We start from the raw sequence: 13,226 nt of genomic DNA, 5'->3' as shown, positions 1-13,226 counted from the left end.
TATTCTTGACCCCACCAGCACGTATTGATTTATGAGGACTCAAAGTGCGTTTTATTACTGTCTTTGTTAATATCTACTCACTACATGTCTGTGAAGAAAAGTGAGTGGTAGATGAGTAAAACAGTGTTAGTTTTTCATCATCTGTTCCCTTCTGATTGCTCAAGTTTAGCAAGCAGAGAGTTTTGGCCTTGGCTTATTAAACTGCCAGTGCAATATTGAAAGAGAAGTTAAAATACAAGTAAAACAAGAGGTTAAGAACCTACCTAATCTATTATCACATGAAAGAAAAGGAAAGGTTAAATTGCAGAGGTGGTTTTTACTAACTCTTAGAAAGGCTACATCATTATTTCCCTTGATCAGAAGTGAAGAAGTCCCCATATTATTGAAGGCTACAGACAGATATTTCATCTCACATCACAGAAAGTAAAACTCTTTCCAATTTGTATAAAATTTGCTCCTAAAATATCACACACATCTGCTGGTAATTCCAGCAATGACATTTTTAACATACTTACTCTAGTATGCTAGTCACTGCTTAGGAGCCACGCTTTCAGGCAGAGCAAGCATTTTAAGATGGAGAAGACGGGGTTTGTGTCTACTTACCCAAACCACTTATAGCTTTAGGCAACAAACACTCATTTTTATCCTTTTTCCCTAGCAGAGCTCTACCCAGCCCTCTGAGATGCAGTCTTGCCGTGGAAAATATCTGCTGACCACTTCTTCCTTCAGTGGAGACCTGGTTCATGTGTTTGTACTTTCCTTTAGGCCATGTTCTACTTTTTTCTTTTTTTTAACAAAGGAGAGCAATGAGGAAATGCAGCATCACAAAAAACTGAAAGACTGAAAACAGGCACCACCTTGCTGACCTGCCCTTAAAACACATCACTGGTGCACTGACTGATGCTTGGGACTTGACACGGAAAATGAAATCTGACTCCTGCCTCAGTTTCCAGACAGCAGAACTACCGGATGATTTACCAGTCTGGCCTTGCTTCTATGTGAAATTCCTCTTCCCAGCCTCACTCAGCCACTTGTATTCAACGATGGGAAAGCTACAGGAACTGAACTGGAAGAGCAGTTTTCAGGGTCAGTCCCAAGCTGACTGATACTCAGAGCACCTGCAATTTATGTTCAACTATTTTTTTCTTTAGGGAATGAACTGATCCCAACCTAAAAGAACACACTGAGAATAACATTATAAAAGTGGATCTGAGCAAGCAATAAAAAAGAAACAACTATGCAGCTATTATGGGCATCTTTCTTAAAAGCTCTCAGTGAACACTGCATATGCTATCAGAAAAGACATGATTTAAGCAGGACACTTGGCACCAAAGTTTGCAGCCCTTTCCTTTGACTTCAAAGACCAAACACAACTCTGCACAGTCTTAAAATGGAATTGCTTAGTAATATCCAAAAAGGTGAGTTAAAATGATCAGAGAGAAACATTTGAAATACCTTTGCCAAAATGTTCAGCTTTTCCCTTGGGGAAAAAAAAGGCATCTCAGAGACAGAGAAAGCAAACGACATCAACATAAAAAGATTATTTATTTTTTATTGCAACTATTCTGTTTATTGACTTCCAAAATTACCTGAGCTGCCTGCCTTTCACTAGCACTTATTCTTAGATGTTATTATTGGTAATTGCTGTGTTATGATTACAAAACACTGGCATAAATCTCACTCAGCACCTCTTTGGGTTTCTGAGAGCAGAACATTTGCATGCTCTTCTTTGACCTCATGTTCCTAATTAATCGTCGTGCTTGCCTACGTGCAGGTCACCACCAAGGAATCAACCTCAACACTCGCTGAGTTCAGCTCAGTCCAGAGAACTCTGGATGCTTTATGCTAAACCACTGGGCTTCAATCTTGGAATTTACCTTCCTTTCCAGATTACTTCAGAAGACAGCTAGAAAGTTTCCCTTGTTATACATCATGGCCAGATGTGCCATATTTGATGCAAACACCAAGAGGAACACTGTCCAAGCAGTAAAGTATGAGCTGATTCCCATCCACAGCTACAATTCTCAAAAGGAGATAAAAATACTGATTTCAGCAGCAAACACTGCAGGAACAGCTAAATGCTTCCTCCTGAAGTCAGTGGACACAGTTGGGATGCAGCTGCTCCTACCACAGCAGTGCAGGCAGCAGCTGCTGCCAGGAGAAAGGCAGCAGGTCACATAAGAGAGGGACAATCCACCCGAAAGGTCCTGCAACCCAGATCTGGCCATCAAAACTGCCAAAGCTGGACCACCCCAGCAGGAAAGTATTTTGGGGAAGTGTACCTTGCTGGAGGGTTCAGCAAGAACTTGCTTCCTGAAAATCTAGCAAGAATGTATCTTAAGTGTTTTATCTATTATGCCATGTTAACAGGGAGAACTGGAAGGGCTGGGTCAAAGCCAACTAATCCAAAGGCCTGCTCTTAAATAAACAGTGGAAAACCACTCTACTTCAGAGCCTCCTGCAGAAACATGTACAGGAAATCTCTGTTTTACCCCTTCCTCTGAACCAATTGTGCCAAGCAAGGTTAAATGGCATTATTGTAGTAAGCATATATGCAAAATAGCAAGTCTTTGAAAATATCTGAAATGCAGCTGGGAGCTGTGAATACTCTACAACTAAATTAAGCTAAGTTTGGACCACATAATGACTTCAAGGAGCTTTTGTTTCTAAATAAATCACTTGTGGTGAGAAGAGCCGGAATGGTAGTTATGGTGACCACAACCATCTTCTTATTTACAGGCTGGGTACAACATGAGCAGTACTAGAGCACATTGTTCCCACACATCTGTTTCTACTAACTTACTTCACTTTGGAGCCACCTTCAGATCTCAAAAGAATCACATCTCCTCGGGCCCCCCTTTCTTCTTCCACCCATCTACAGAAGATCTGCCCACGCATTCTTCAGTTCCAAAAGAGAAACCAACAGGCCGCTCATGTCCCAGCATCATTTCTACAGATACCTCATTACTGTGACTCCTGATGTCCGTATCTGATGGACTCACACCTTTGCAGAATTTAAGTCAGTTTTAGCTGGTACAATGCACAGGGTAAGAACCCATTTGTTTTCTTCCTTAGGTGTTACAAGAAGGCAGCATGCAGATGATCACAGTGGGGTTTCCAACCTCCCCAGTTAAGTCAGAATGTTATCTCTAAAGAAACCACCTAAAAAGGGGCGGCCGTGCCAGTAAATCCCACAGCAGTTCTTATGCCCGGAGGATGATAAATTAAGGTCACCTGCAAGCCACAAGTTTAGCCTCTACCTAGGCTTGAAAAAGCAGGACTAGGAGTGTTGGCACACAGCCACTCACTGCTCCTACATTTGGGGACCCAACTGTTCAGGAAATAAGAGCAAATACACTTCTGACCTTACAGTGTGGTGCACACACTGTTACACATTCAGGTTGCAGTAAAGATTCGACAGACTGCTGTGGGTTTTTTAGGCTGAATTACTCGGGCTCCCTCCTTGATCTCATGCTGCCATACAAAAAATGTGTTTCTCCTAGTTTGGCTTCATACAGGCAGGTCTCCCCAGCATCCTTTCAGCCCTGCAAACACATGCAGAGACACATGCAAGACTTAGTGATTAGATTTATGTAGGTGGGTTTAGATCATCAATTGCTTACAGTGGCTACCTTCAATACCCACGCAATTTTTTCCAGATGTTGCTTAAGGTCTATTTACCGTACATTTAGTTCTATTTATTGTATGTGCTGGATTCAATCCGTGTTATGATTACAAGCCACTCCATGGTTGTGTTAAGAAAGCAAACTCATGTTACACATGCTCTCTACGTGCAGAGTCCAAGGTTTTAGGAATCATTTCAGTTAAGGAGCCATAGTGATTAAAAAGCAAAGCACAGCTCATCGCAACAAGTATCATAATCATGGCACATAGTAATTTCTTTGGTAGTACAAGCTCAAAACACACATTTTACAGTAGGAAATATTTATATCAATGTGCACTTTGAAGATAGTCATAGAGAATAGGACACACTTCAGAACAGAATAGCCAACTTTTGAAGACTTGAATTGCAAATTATATTCATGCTGCTGACACTCTAAATAAAATTTTAGAAAGAGATGCAGTACAGACAGTAAGCAAGGAATTACCATGTGCTGAGTTGGAAAAAAACTCATCCCAAACATGTCCCAAAGAGTGAGGCAAGGCTTCCACTCCTGGGCACATTCTGTTCCATTTTCCATCCTATTATTCTCGCTGCTAAAACAGCCACAGCTGTTTTATATCAGGACACTGAGTGTTCGTGGGCCACCCCAAGGCAGGACCTGGCACAGAGCAGGCTCTGCGAGCTCATCCCAAAGTACATCACCCAGGCTGTGCCCTGCTGAGTGCAGTGCTGTCCTCAGCTTCCCTCGGGCACAGCCCTGCTCTTTTTGGGGGGTTACGCTGGATGGCATGTGAGTATTTCTTATCCTGAGATGATTAGTTTACTGAGGTGTTCTTTCAAAGGAGAGAAGATAAGGCACAGGCCTGTCGAATAGCAAGCCAGTTCCTATGACAACTTTCCACTGCAGGCTGGCTGGAGATCATTAATCCACATTCCCCAGGCCAAGCAGCTTCTGTGTGGTAACTTTGTGTAGGACTGTGACCCGTGCCCAAGCAATGGCACTGAACCACCCAGACCCCACAGCACTCCCCAGTTTCAAATTCCCACAAAATAATGGGTTCACTGAGTACAACTGCAGGACCTTGCTTCTGTCTCTTGCTCAAGATTTTCAGGGAAGAGCTGAGGTCAGCCTTTCTTCCTGTACCTCCATGCATTTCAGTATCTACAATTCCTGCAGGATTCAAATGTTGCAGCCCATCTCAGCTTGTCCTGGAGCACCACAAACCCACTCTGCAGCTGGCCCACACCATCCCCAGATAACAGCTCTGCTGCAAGCTACCCATCCATCTACCAGTTTTCAACAAGCATTTCTTTATTAAGTTGAAATGCAAATAATGGTTATGATGAGAAGAAAAAAACCTATCTGCTTCTTCAATTAGCATCAGTAAAACTTTTTTAATTGTTTGCTTCCCTTCTACTTTTGAGGCAAAAATAATACACTTGTATATTTTTGAAGGAAATAAAACTCTCCTTTCAATGTTTCCCCAAAGAGCACAATACCACAGTGTCTACCAGTAAACACCACACTAAGCTTGCTGGTTTTCAAAAAAAAAATTCCCCTGAAAGTTAAAAAAAGTCTAGGGTAAATATTTCTAGTGATTTTAGAAAGGGTTTATTAGCTTTCAATACAAGTTATATTAGGAATCAAACATGACAAGGAGAAACAATTCAAGAGGGATATTATTATCATCACCATTACCATTACTATGATTAAAAATTGCCTACAAACTGGAGATTTGCCTGGGAAAATGTCAGCCCGCATCTGATTTTTGCTAGTGTATATCCTAAAATGGGCGTATAACACTAATGCTACCAGTGCAAATACACCAACAGGCTGTTAATTTCAAACCTCAGCTGAAAACATCTCTCCCATTCTTACAGTTTTTCTGCCCATTTCTCTCAGCAATTGTACTTAATTCAATGGACCATTCTAAATGCAGTTCGGTGGTGCATTTTGCCATACAATTCGTTTGAATGACGCTATACAGAGTAAAGGTTGTATTGTGCTATATAATGAAACTACGTCTATGCTTGAACAAACCCCAACTGCTGTTAATCAAACCAGCAGGTTCCTGAACGATCTTTTGCTCTCTGGACTTATGGCAATAGATTATTTTAAACAGCAGTTTCACTCCAAAATATGTTTAGGTTGACAGGGGCTGCCAGGGACAGTGACAGACTTCCTGAGCTAAGCTGATCGGTCTGCAAGTAAAACACTGGGGTTTTTGCTCACTGCTGTAACTACAAATTCAGCACTTGAACCTAAGACCAAAATGCAGTTTTGAGTTTTGTTTCTGGTTTTCAGTGAAACCATGTAGCACCTGAAAGGACCTGAAAACCTTCAGAATTTCATTTTAGTCACTAGTGACAGTTCCATGGATCAATACAACATATTTCAGTGGGTGACGATCTTATTCTAAACTGACACAAGGGCTCCACTTGGATAGGTAAGAGGGAGACGTTTCCAAGTGACTACTTAGAGAGCATTTTGCAATCTTTGAGGTTCAAATAATAAATCTTCCAGAGCTAAAAAAAAAACCATTTTAAGCCATGAGCGATTACATCTTGGGAGGAATGTTCTCAAGACCGTGTCAAAAAAGATCCAGCTTGGCAGCCTTCAGAAACACATGCAAGGGAATAAACTTGAGGGTTTCATAATCTCAGCAGTTCCAGGAATTTTCAAAACTGCCTGTGCTACAAGAAGCAGTACTGTCGTATTAAGTCATCTGGTCTATCAGAAAACCGGTGTAGGTTTGTTTGCACCATACATTTTGCAACATTATTTTTGGCAAGAAAGGAGGGATTGAAAAAAAAAAAGAAAAAAGGCGTGTGCAAAATGCGAGCAAAGCAGTTTTGCACTGGTTTCGTGTATTTATTTATTTATTTGCTTGGTTGGTGCCTCGCTCCTGGCTCTGGGTTATCAGCTCCTGCCTGACACAGCCCGAATGCCAAGAGCTACTCCAATGAAAGGGAGCGGTGACAATGAACCCTCGCCCGGATCCAAGGCTGCCCGCCCGGGACCGGCTCTTCCCTGGGATCGCCTCTCCCCGCCTGTCCCGGGGCCGCTGAGCGGGAAGCGCCACCGGGACCCTCCGCGGCACGTGGGGCGGAAGGAAGGCGGAAACGCGGGCACGGGGCGCGGGTCCCGGCGCTGCCCACGCACCGTCCCGGCGCTCTGGCGGCGGAGCGGGCACGGAACCGGGGACGGGGGCCGCTCGGGGGGTGAGGCACGGCGGGAGCCGCCCTGCCCGGGACGGGACGGGGCAGCAGAGGCGGCTGCCGGGGCAGGGCAGCGGGAGCGGCGGGCGCTGCCCCGAGGGGTCTCCCCGCACCTCCCCAGCCCCGGCCCCGGCCGCGGGCAGACTCTCTCTCTCTCTCTCACACACACACACACGCGCGCGCGCACACAGCCCGCCCTGGCCGGGGCGCGCCCCCGAGGGGAGGGGGCGCTGCCCACCCCTCACCCGCCCCCCGCCCCACCGACCCCGGCGCGCTCCCGCCGCGCGCTCCCGCACACACGCGCTCCCGCACACACACACCCCCGCGCGCGCCCCCGCCCCGCGCGCGCCCGCGGCCGCTCTCACCTCCCGCCGCGCTCGGTGGCTCTGCCCCGCACCGACTGCCGCAGCGCCCGCGCCGCCCGCACCGCGCAGGCGCGCCCCGCGCCCCGCCCCGCGCGCGCCAGGGACCGGCGGAGCGTGCGAGCCGCGCGCGCCGCGCACAGCCAGGGACCGTCCCCAAAGTGCGCGGCGGCCGCGGCCGGAGCGGGGCCCGGGGGCGGGCAGGGGGCTGCGGGCAGCAGCGGGCAGGGGGCCCTGCTCCGAGGAGGGCCCGTTCAGTCTGGGGAAAACAGACTGAGAGGGCATCGCATTAATGCTTACAACTACCTGCAGGGAGGTTGTAGCGGGGAGAGCATCCTACTCTTCTCCCAGGCGACCAGCACCAGGACAAGAGAACATAGTCTTAAGGTGCGCCACGGGAGGTTTAGGTTAGACATGAGGAGGAAGTTCCTTACGGAGAGAGTGGTTGGGCATCGGAATGGGCTGCCCAGGGAGGTGGCAGAGTCACCATCCCTGAAGGTATTTAAGAAGAGACTGGATGTCACACTTAGTGCCAGGGTCTAGTGGATAAGGTGGTGTTAGGTCAAAGGTTGGACTCAGTGGTCTCAGAGGGCTTTTCTGACCTAGCTGAGTCTGTGATTATATGAAATATCTCAAAGGTGGTGCCAAGAGGATGGTGCCAGGCTCTTTTTGGTGGTGCCCAGTGACTGGACCAGCAGCAGTGGCTGCAAACTATAACACGAGAAGTTCCACCTCAGCATGAGTCACACAATCACAGAATTGGTCAGGTTGGAAGGGACCACAGTGGGTCATCTGATCCAACCTCCTTGCTCAAGCATGATCATCATCAAGCATCTGGCATGGGATTGTGTCCAGATGGTTGTGGAATATCTCCAGTGAAGATTCCACAATACCTCCAGAGGGAGTTCCCACAATCTCTTTGGGCAATCTGTTCCAGTGTATGATCACCCACACAGTGAAGAAGTTCTTCTTCATATTCAGGTGGAACTTCCTGGGCATCCGTTTATGTCCGTTGCCACTTGTTCTATTGGTTGGCATCAGGAAGAAGAGCCTGGCTCCATCTTCTGACATCCTTCCTTTATATATTTATACACACTAATGATATCTTCTCTCAGTTGCCTCTTCTTGAGGCTGAACAGGTCCAGCTCTCTCAGCCTTTCCTTGTAAGAGAGATTTTCCAAATCCTTAACCTTCCTTAGTGGGTAAGAACTTCTGTACACTGAGAGTGACAGAGCACTGGGACAGGCTGTCCAGGGAGGGCATGGAGTCTCCCTCTCAGAAGCTATTCCAAACCCACCCAGAAGTGGTCCTGTGTCACCTGCTTCAGACCTGCCATGGGAGGGAGGTTGGACTAGATGATCTCCGGAGGTCCCTTCCAATCATAATAGTTCTATGATCCTGTGATTCAATGTGCCAACCCATGGAACAGCCAAACAGTTCCCCCCCCAGCAGCTGTCCACAGGGCCTGGCATTGCTCCAGCCAAAATTTCTGAGACTGCACCCCCAGCCCTGCATCCCCCTGACCTGCTTGAGCTCCCACAGTCCTGTCAGTTGCCCTCAGTGTCGCTGCATCCCACACAGTGCTCATTCTAAGTCTGTTATGAAGCTACTTCATGTTAGTTTGCCATTGAACTACAGTGCCTCAAGCCAGGAACTTTAGGAAGCACAGGCTTTAGTATTGAACAAAAACCTATTCAGACTACTTTGACATCAGATCCCCATGCTGCACAATTTTCATTTATTTTTAAACGCCACAATGACTGAGGGAGCCAGAGCTTTGGTTAAAATTACACAATTAATCATTGATACTTTGGGGAGAGTGTCTGCAGCACTCTTCCATCCCCACTGCCATGATGGTTCCTTTGGCTCCCCAAGGACAGCTTTCCCTATTGCCCTCTGCTCTGCTCTGGCTGATAAGGCACTGTCACCACCCTCTGGCACAGGGACATGCTGCCAGGCAGGGTTTTGCTGAGTTGGGCACACAGTCCATCGTGTCTCTTCAAGTTCTGTGAGCTTTGCTCCATTGACTCACCACGGGGAAGCACCCAGTGGCACCAGAACAGTTAGTTCTGGCTACACCAAAACCCTTTTTCAGTGCCAAGCCTGTGGCAGGGAAACATTGCCTATCAGGAAAGCTCAGCCTGCACTTCCCTATGCCTTGGAATGCCATCTCCCAATGCCATCTCATGGCACCTGCACTGGGCACTCAAGCAAGAGTTGTCACCTGGAGATGCAGACACGTCTATTAGGGATGCATGGGCAAGGCCTAATGTGAAATGTCTGTCTGTCTGTGCATCTTTCCAACACATAAACCCCAGAAGATTCACTGAGGCCAACAAGGATGACTAAGAGCATGAAATGGCTTTTCTATTGAGGAAAATTAAGTAGACAAAAATCCCTCAGCCTGGGAAAGAGGTGGAGGAGGGTAAGGCAGAGGTCTGCAAAATCCTGCACTGGGAGGTGGCTGGGGAGGACCCATGTCCCAGCCCTTTCACTGTGTCTCACAAGCCAGGGGCATGGAATAAAAGTAACTGGTAGACACTACAAAACATGAAGAAAGATGGTATTTTTTTCATAGAGTGCATTTTCAGACTCTGGATTACAGAACACAGTGGCATCCAGGACGTGAACTGGCACTGATTAGATAAGGACCAGCAAACACAGGGATGTGACTGCTCCCAGAGACACAGACAGACAGAACCAGAAAAGTTATACCAGGGAAGCGTAAATCTCTTACTGTTAGAAACAAACTCCTGAGGGGCTTAGAGGGATCCATTACAGTAATTTTCCTACTTTTATTAGTGGTTTTGTGTGTGTAATTAAGCAAATACATCCATCTTACTTACATGTGTGTTTATCACTGACATGTTTTCTCCGTCTTTGCTGTCCTTACCTACAGAACTCTCCCTCCTGCAGGGGTTCAGACCCACCTCTGCAACAGGAGATCTTGCAGCAGACACTTGGGAGACATTGGGATATGCCTTTTCTCACCGCTGGGAAGCATTTCCCTCTCAGGCAGCTGCTGCGGTGGCGCTGGGTGGCGAAACGCCTCCCCAGAGCATCAGTGTAATGACTGTGCTGGCCGGAAGGTGCGTATCCCGTTGCTGTGTTGTGCACAGCTGAGTACAGTTTTTCCCTCTGCCTCACAAGCTCAGCCCGATTGCAGCTAGAGAGATAACTTGTTTAACAAGCCCCGTCAGCAGGCAGGTGCTGTGCAAGAGATTATCACGGAATTTTAACGAGTCCTCCTGCTGTCTCGCGTGCAAGATTTGATTTTTGAAGCAACTTGGAGGTGTGGAATGGTCCTGGGCAATTTAAGCCGTAATACAACCCAATGTTGTTTCAATGGTGTACAATTGTTAGATGTGGGACTGTTTTTCTTTGGTTTTCTGTCTGTTTTCTAGCCTTATAAGGTTTCCCCTGATGCCTTGTGCCTATGGTGTCCCAAAAGACATCCATGTGCTACTGAGTTGCCAAGGTTTCATGAGGCTGAATACATCATAGGCGCTGCTCTGGTTTCAGTTCATGTCCACTTCCAGCTTGCCATCTTATTTCAGGTCTGACATGCCAGTGTTCAGCTAGTCTCTAGCCAGAGACTAGACTAGACTGGACTAGAATTTGGTTAATTTGGGAATTGTTTTGTATTTGGATTTGGATCTTTCAAGGACTTTCTTCCAGTTTGCTGGAATGTGGCTCCTTCTCCAGGACATGGCCACACTGCATCTCTCCCCCTCCCTGGAAGGACTGTACAGCTTCCAGGGTTGTTGGCCAAGTCAAGCCCTGCAAGCTCGGTCAGGGGATCGGGGGGTCACAAAGTAATTGCATTTGGGTGCCAACCACCTGGAATGGGTGTCTGCTGCAGCTGCCTGGAACACGGGAGCACCCCCAGAACTGTCCAGTCATGCTGAGGTGGATCCCAAGGTCTCATCCATCCTTTTCTGCTCTGAAAGAAGCTTTCTAGCAAGCTGGGATCACATCCTTGTTCTGTGGAACAGCAGCTCTCACTTTAATGTGATGACTCCAACTCCTTGTGCTCACTCAGCTACAAGGTCCCAGCAGTCAGAACAGCAACTGTCATGGGTCCCACCTGTTTTGTGCAGTCTCCTTATGGACGTGGAGAACACCTTGACCCATTGGAAGGCAAAAGGATTTGACACCAGGGTCTTTACTAGTGGATATGAGAAGTCCCTGCAGTAGTTTGTATTTCATCTGCTAGAGAAGACTGTGACACTCCTAACTCCACTGTTAGACTGCATATGTATGGCAGTGCTGACTGCACGAGTGAGGAAGCCAGGATAAGCTGCACTCCACTTTTCCAAGACAAAAGAGAACTGCAGAAAACTCTATAATCAGCAATAAACATTAGAGTAAATCATTAAACCCATGCCATGCACATAACTAAGCAGAGCTGAAAATATCTGAGTTATATGATCAGTTACGCCCAGCAGCAGAAACCTGATTTAAGATATTGTAATGCAGAGCAACAGATATTGAGGAAGAGGTAAAATACAATTTTTTTTGTGAGGAGTACGTGAAATACCTGAGGAAAAAAGAAAACAAACAAAAAACCAAACCAAGGAGAGGATTTCTGCATTGACAATGTGAGCCAGGCAGCCCAGCCCTGGATGGTTGGCAGCCCACAGCCTGCACAAGGCTCTCTGCATAAGTTGTTTGGATGATCCAAGTGTTGTGGCCTCACCATCACTGACTTAAGATGGGCTTCAAGAAAACTGAGTCCTTTTGGGAATGCTACCTGTGAGCAGATTTAAGTGCTGGAAAAAAATAGGTGTGAGCCAGGTCTCTCACCAAGTCTTTCACCCAAGTGTGTGCATAGCTCCTCTCCCTTTTCACTGACTACTGTCTTCACTGACTGACATCCTCATTCCTCCTATGCCCCATGGGATGGATATATGGGGCTAAGGTGGGGCACATACATGTGTGAGTTGATCCTATCACCAATCCCTGATTGCATACCCAGGAACAGTCTGCTCCTACAGTGGGGCAGTGCTCTGCCTTCATCTGGACTCTCCTCACTCCCGAGTGAAATGGATGTTTTTCCCATGGGGTTTCTGCCCCCATCAATGCCATTGTAAGCACAGCTGCAGGGGCATGAGCTCCTGTGCACAGCTGCCAGGGTTGCTTCCATGTCTGCAGAATCTTTTTCATAGCTGCTGTTATGATTAATTTGTGATACCAAGGAGATGTGAATTCCAGCACTCGTTCTCCCCATTTGTCTGGTCCTTTGAAACAGCTGTCCAGGAAACCTCCCTGTCTGACTATCTAGGAGCCACTCTGGCAGTCACACTTGTACCACCTGAGCTAGGACCAAATCCCCTTCACTACTACACACCCCACAGTCATAGTCAGTCCAGTGTGTGTGTGTGTGCACCTGTGTGTTTGCGTGCCTTTTTGTCTCTATGTGTGTCTGCCTGACTCTGTGTCTCCACCTGCCCTTTTCTGTCTGCTTCCTTCTGTGTTTCTGCCTCCCCTTGCCAGTGCATCTATGTGTGCATCTGTGTGTGTCTCTGAATGGCTGCTTGTCCCTTTATCTGTCTGGCTCTGAGCATGTGGACGTGTGTGTCTCACTGTGAATGTGTCTAACCCTTTTTGCATGCCTGCGTCTCTTTGTGTGTGTGTGACCTTGTCCATCTGTCTGTGTACGTTTGCATGCTCTTTCTGTATCTCTGTGTCCGTCCATTCCCGTCTACACATCCATCCATCCATCCATCCATCCATCCATCCATCCATCCATCCATCCATCCATCCATCCATCCATCCATCCATCCATCCATCCATCCATCCATCCATCCATCCATCCATCCATCCATCCATCCATCCATCCATCCATCCATCCATCCCCCTGCCCCGCCCGCCGCCACAGCTCTTCAGCACCGCGGGGCACGGACAGCTCCCTCTTCTCCTTGCCTGGCGGCACCGCGCACGGCGGCCATTGCACCGCGCACCTCACGGCACCGCACGGCACCGCTCCCCCTCTCCGCCGGAGCGCTCCACTCCGCCCC

At 47.6% G+C, this 13,226-nt stretch overlaps 1 protein-coding gene across 2 annotated transcripts in view; it reads right to left on the bottom strand.

The window, feature by feature from the left end:
* NT5C2 (5'-nucleotidase, cytosolic II) overlaps window positions 1-7,282 on the bottom strand; it is a 60,305-nt gene extending 53,023 nt beyond the window's left edge. Inside the window, exon 1 of one of the 2 annotated variants that reach the window (XM_071564354.1) lies at window positions 7,210-7,282. The gene's annotated coding sequence lies outside the window, so the exon portion shown is untranslated. Of the gene's footprint in view, window positions 1-3,365; window positions 3,387-7,209 lie in introns of those variants that run through there. The other variant, XM_071564356.1, reaches the window with a different exon arrangement.
* Window positions 7,283-13,226: the final 5,944 nt, after the last annotated feature.

This window comes from Pithys albifrons, chromosome 9 (assembly GCF_047495875.1).
Source record: "Pithys albifrons albifrons isolate INPA30051 chromosome 9, PitAlb_v1, whole genome shotgun sequence".
NCBI classification, from domain to species: Eukaryota; Metazoa; Chordata; class Aves; order Passeriformes; family Thamnophilidae; genus Pithys; species Pithys albifrons.
The sequence above is the reverse complement of the archived record's forward strand: the minus strand, read 5'-3'. Positions and strand labels throughout refer to the sequence as shown.